We start from the raw sequence: 6,330 nt of genomic DNA, 5'->3' as shown, positions 1-6,330 counted from the left end.
ACAAGGGACCTCTTCCTGGGTCCAATCATGCGCGTTTCATCGTTCGAAACTCCGCCCTAAAATTACACTGACCACACCCCCTTTTAATTAGGAGAGGGTCCTCAACTGAGCGAGGGTGACAATCTGTTGGGGTGCTGCCATACGGCTTGTCCACCAGAAGTTTTTCCCGTGGGAACGGTCAGTTTGCTTGGCTCTCAGCCGGAGCGTCTTGAAGTCAAAAGCTTGTTCGGAGTACCTCGCGGCCTTTGCAAGATCCTGCCGCCGCCGCCGTAGGTACAAAGGATCAATCGTCCGCGGCGACGTTCGAAGAAGGACAACCCATTCAGCACTTCCCGGCCCTTTCAAGAGTACGCGGTTCCCGCCGGTCAGCGGGGACGAGCGGCGCCCGTTAATTCGCCGTGACGCCGGGTCGCAAAAATCGCAGTCCGTGACATTGCCCCCCACTTTCAGAATGTTATTCATAACATTTGCTCACACGGAGGGCAATTTTTCGACAACAAGGAACGGAAACCCCACCAACAATGGAGAAATAAGGAGTGTCCTTCTCTTACACAAGATAATAGGCAGAGTGCATCAAGTTAACAACAAAAACAATTATTAGAGTACCAGCTTCAGTTACACACAACAATGTCAATGCGCCATACAAACAAGAAAAGAAATAGCCGTACACGGCACCCATCAATACAGAATACACTGCACGAATGTATACTGCGAAACAAAACGGAACAATTGCGCTCCTCTACATTAGTGAAATCCTTCCATGTGCATTACAACATGTAAGAACAACCGGTGCACCAAGCAAAAATATTAACTCAAGATACACTTCTTATACAATGAAATACGCACATACAAAAATATAACAACGACGAAAGGAAAAAAAAAATGATAACATGCTCCCCAGACCTCAAAGAACTATATCCGGCTCAAGTAATCGGCTCCCACGTTTTCACTGCCCTTAATATGCGTAATGGTGAACTGGTACTCTTGGAGTAGTAAACTCCACCGAAGTACTCGAGCGTTCAGCTGTTTTGCCTGTTGGATATAACTCAGTGGCTGGTGATCTGTCTGGACACAAAAATGTACTCCATACAAGTACATGGAGAATTTCTGAATTCCCCATACCAACGCGAGACATTCGCGTTCGACGGTACTATAGGCAGCCTCCCGTGGAAGCAGCTTTCGGCTGGCATAAGCTGTGGGGTGGAGCTTGCCTTCGTGGGCCTGCATGAGCACTGCTCCTAGACTTGTGTCCGATGCGTATCGTGATGCAACTGCACAACGCTTTTCTCCAGAAGAAAAACATACAACGCTTAAGAAATAAACAAAACCTCAAAACTAGTTACCCAAACAATATCTGGGAGCCGATACACCAAAGGAAACATGCCAAAACCAAAATAAACAATTAAAACATAAGTTCAAAACAAAGCAACGAATCCGATAGCCACCTTCTTTCCAAACGTTTACGGCTGTCGTTCACCTCTGAGACGTACACGCGGCGGTCGCCCCCTCTGGGCCTTTCTTGTGGGACGGGGACTACAACAATCGCGAAACCCATTCGCTTCGCCTCCGAAGCCCACCAAGCTTTTCGCTGGAGGCCTGCGTTCTTCCCCTCGTTGGGCTACTTCTTGGGAACCACGGATTCCGCACTCCCGTGCCCCATCAAAGGTGCGGTGGATAGAACGGCGGGAGAGCCGACCCCTTCCCGCTGGCTGCATTGGCGCACAACCCGCTTTCCTTTTTCTTTTCGTCTGGCGGCGCAGACGCGTGGAAAACAATCTTGTCAAAGATGACAAACGCCTCACTCCGCCTACAATGCTCCAACGTTTCGAGCCTTTCTTTACACGTGTAGTGCTCTTTGCTGCCCTGCGCGCTCTACGGCGCCGCTTGCGTCTATGCCTCTTCTTGGGGCTCACCTTCGAGCATCCCGCTTGCAGCTGATGCTCATCAACTTTCTCGAAGCTCTCGTTAGCTTTCTCGCCCGCACAGTCTAAATGACTGACGAACAAGTCATCGTCTTCTTTGCCCGGCAGACTGGCGGACAGCTTAACGCGCTTAGGAACAATGCAGCTGCTTTCCTCTGAGAAACAACCTAGGTCGCGCGCCTGGGAGCTGTCCACAACTGCATTGTAATCAGTACTCTGTACTTTGGCGCCATCTCCTGACCTTGCTCTGGCATTCTTGCCTAGCGGGTCGAATTCACCTTGGACACCGCATGCAAGATCCAGCGCCGCGACACACTCACTTGGTGTTTGGGCCAGATTTTCCACAACTGTATTAGCTGTTTCTGTAGCGTTCCACTGACACAGCACCTCGTCGCGCTTACAGTGGTCTTCGGCGGCCTCTCCTCTTAGCGCAGCATCTTTCGCAGCTTCCAACCTTGGTTCATTCTTGAACATGCTGCTACCTTCGCTCGTGCTAGCCTTCTCTGCGGCTCTGAATTGCACCGCACTCGACTGTTCCTCGCACCTTTCGTGCGCTACATCTACGGATTCATCACTCCGCTGCTTTCTGTCTAGCTCGCGTTCCAGTCGTTCCCACTCGCGTTTCAATCTTTCACACTCGTCGTCTAATACTTGCATCCTCTTCCTGTGCTTTTCCTCCCGTTCTCTCTCCTTTTCCTCCCGGGCCAGTGCCCGCTCTTCTCTAGCTAACGCCTGCGCCTGTTCCTGCTGCTCCTTAATCCATTGTCTCAGTTCGGCGCCCTCGAGGCCTAACTGTTTGCCGTACGCGATCCACTTATCAAAATCCATTACCTCAATACTACAAAGTATCACTATATTACCATTCTAAAAACAGTGCGCTCATAATACGCATGCAGGACGCAACCGCTTCAACTGCGCGGATCTATCGCTACGGTGTCCGCACGGTTCTCGTTCACACTCTTGTACGGAACGTCCTCGTCGCGGACGCCAGTTTTGTTACAAGCTGCCACCAGCGTCGCCGGCGCGAAGTCGGCGACGGGAATGACAGCAGGTTAGTTCGTTCCGCACGCAAGCAGAGACAGTGAAGAGATCAGAGACGTGGAAAAACAAAACAAAAATACTTTACTCTAAGGATATGGCGGCACAAGAACTCTAATACAGCACTTATTACAAACTAACAACTACATACAACTCAATAAATCAGATACAGGAGAGAGAATGATTACGAACTACACAAAAACTAACAAACACTAAAACTATTGATGCGAAAGTCCGAAGAGATAAACAGGTGAAGGCATACGTGTGATGACCGGCAGCGTTGCGTCCACGACGATCGGATGCGAGAAGTCGTCGGAGTTCTGGCACGACTGCGATGTCGGTGGTGTTGCAACGCTGGTGTTTCCGGGAGGCTAGTGCTTGAAGGCGATCTCGGGCAGGTTGAGCTAACCCGAGAGGAAGCTCCGATGTCTACGATGCGGACGTTAATTTCTCGTCACAACTAAACGAACGGCTAAGTTTAGGTGGCCAGCCGATACAGAGCCACACTAAAAACTTCCAGAAGGGATACTTGTTGATCTGCTTCTACACCATGTTGGTAAGCGACTAGACTGCTTAGCAGGGCCAAATCCTGCGCTTAAATCATCCTCGTGTCCCCTCATCCTTTTCCTGGGGGAACAAGGGACCTCTTCCTGGGTCCAATCATGCGCGTTTCATCGTTCGAAACTCCGCCCTAAAATTACACTGACCACACCCCCTTTTAATTAGGAGAGGGTCCTCAACTGAGCGAGGGTGACAATCTGTTGGGGTGCTGCCATACGGCTTGTCCACCAGAAGTTTTTCCCGTGGGAACGGTCAGTTTGCTTGGCTCTCAGCCGGAGCGTCTTGAAGTCAAAAGCTTGTTCGGAGTACCTCGCGGCCTTTGCAAGATCCTGCCGCCGCCGCCGTAGGTACAAAGGATCAATCGTCCGCGGCGACGTTCGAAGAAGGACAACCCATTCAGCACTTCCCGGCTCCCTTCAAGAGTACGCGGTTCCCGCCGGTCAGCGGGGACGAGCGGCGCCCGTTAATTCGCCGTGACGCCGGGTCGCAAAAATCGCAGTCCGTGACACCGTGTCATCGTGACGTCGCAGCCAAGCGCCTTCGCGCCGCGCTCGTGGGGAATCAAAAAGCATGTTGTTCCGCGCTTACGGACCTTAACTACAGTGGCTAGAATAGGGGAAGTGTGATGAACGCGCCGGCTAGCGCGTGCCGCCTTGGAAGGAAGCCGCCAGGTGGCGCTGGCACACGCTTGCACGTCGGCCGCGGAGGCAAATGCGCTGCGCGGGGACTGGAATCATCCGCACGCGCAGGCAGTGCGCAACTTTTATTGCGATAGCAATTATATGGACACTCTCGGCTGGATTTTGCCGTCGCCGTCGCCGTCATGCACCGTATATGTATAAGTATGTATATATATATAAAGGCCCCAAAGAAAAATAATTCAGAAAAATGCTTCCAAAGCGCGGAATCGAACCAGGGACCTCTTGCTCCGCAGCGAGCGGCGCTATCCACTACGCCACGAAACGCAGATCCTCCACGTAGCTAACGGCGAGCGTTATATACACACCACTTAGCGCTGGACGGACTCGGAGACAGTAGGCGATAATAGGCATTTCTTCATTACCAGCGAGGTGGCGCTAGGAGCCCGACGGACGCATTTAAAAGTCGTCGGCGAGCTCGCTCGCTTCTTCTTATATTTGCGCATGGGAGAAGCTTGCCCTTCCGCTGTCTGCTCGCGCGGTTTTCTCGTGGCGAGGGGTAGAGGAATGTTTCACGCTTTCACCGTGATGTCCGCGCTCATGTTACGGCGCGTACGAATGTCAATCGAGCTCAGGGACGCCGCTAAACGAACAAACAGAAGATGAGCGCGAACTATCAAGTGTCACAGCTCGGCACTTGAAGCACGCTAGTTTCCTTCGCTGCTTCGGCCGCCTTTGCAACAGAAGCGCTGTTCAAACTGAGAGTATCCATTGGCGAGCCTCACTTCGTATAGCATTAGTTCCTTGCTATCGCATTCATTGCTTCGCCCTTGCGGCGAAACTTTGACTTTTTAAATAGTATTGTTGGTCGTGCATGGATTCAAATGGCGACGGAGTAATTATGCTAGCTTCTGGAACTCCAAGTGAGCGCGCGACGCCACTGAAGTATTTTAGCGATGGGACCAAAGGGGTTGTAAAGAGAACGACAAACTCAGTTGTGAGCCATTATTTGCAACATCTTGACGGCTACCTCGGTGAACCATCATCTCTTCAAGCTTTCGTCTGTAAATAAACACCCATCATTCGTAACAATATATATGACTCGCTATAGCCACTCTACTTCTGCTAACACATAACCAAATGGAAACACAAGAATTCCGAGTGGTAACTCGGAAGAAAACATTTTATTTTCTACACATTGGTCTCACAACACATTAGGAATGGTGACTCATTATCGGTACACAACAATACATTCTAGCTCATCGATGTTGCTGAGCGCGATGCATATGAGCTGGCACGTATCTTTTGTTTTTATCCAGGAAAAAAACGTTTTATAGTCCACAAGCACATCACAGGACGTTATCTGCCTTGGGCTGTAAACCTAAGTGACGCGCCTGTGCTTCAGGCGCTTCTTCTTTTCACGGGAAGACGCTCTCTCCTTGTTTAGAGCCTTCGTGTAGAAATGCAAGCGGGTGAGCAGAAAAAACGTTGTCACCTGCTTGGTAGGCTCGGACAACGTGTTGCGCAGCCCTGTGTGACGTCGTTTTTTTTTGCAAGCAGGAGACCAGCTCTTCCAAGCTGTCGCTGTGCAGCTCGTTGTAACTAAACCACATTGAAAAAGTGATTTCAAGGGCGTCAACAAACGAGAACAGCTTCTCCGAAGGGTAAAGGAGGCCTCCGTTGTCGCCGAACTTGGTGAACATCGCTAGGTTTTCCTTAGCTTCGTCTGGTGGAACGAGGAGCTCGTCTAAGCATTCCTTACACGCAGTCTTCAGGATTGTTTTGCTTGCAACATAACCTGCTATGAAAAAGACTAGCCGCGAGTCGCTCATGCTTTTCAGGGTAGTCATGGTCAGGGAGTTTTGCAGCCTTCTTTATCATGTTAGAAGCTTCTTCAACTTTGCCATTGTCCAGCAGTGCTTCTAGCTCCTGGCTTGCATCCTTAGCACCGCGAAGAAATGTCAGATTACAAAAAGAAACGAAGACGAGCGTGCGCTACTCACCGCCGGTCAGCGTGCAAGCAACGTATAAACGACTGCGCGCGCCCCCTCGCGGTTCCCTCGCGGCGGCTTCAATGCGCTCCGTAGGCGCCGCTTGCCGCTCACCACACTTCCCCTATTCTAGCCACTGTACCTTAACCCTTTGAGGGTCGAATGTTTTCGCGAAATCCA

Source organism: Rhipicephalus sanguineus, chromosome 6 (assembly GCF_013339695.2).
Source record: "Rhipicephalus sanguineus isolate Rsan-2018 chromosome 6, BIME_Rsan_1.4, whole genome shotgun sequence".
Classification (NCBI taxonomy): domain Eukaryota; kingdom Metazoa; phylum Arthropoda; class Arachnida; order Ixodida; family Ixodidae; genus Rhipicephalus; species Rhipicephalus sanguineus.
Note: the sequence above shows the minus strand (reverse complement) of the source record.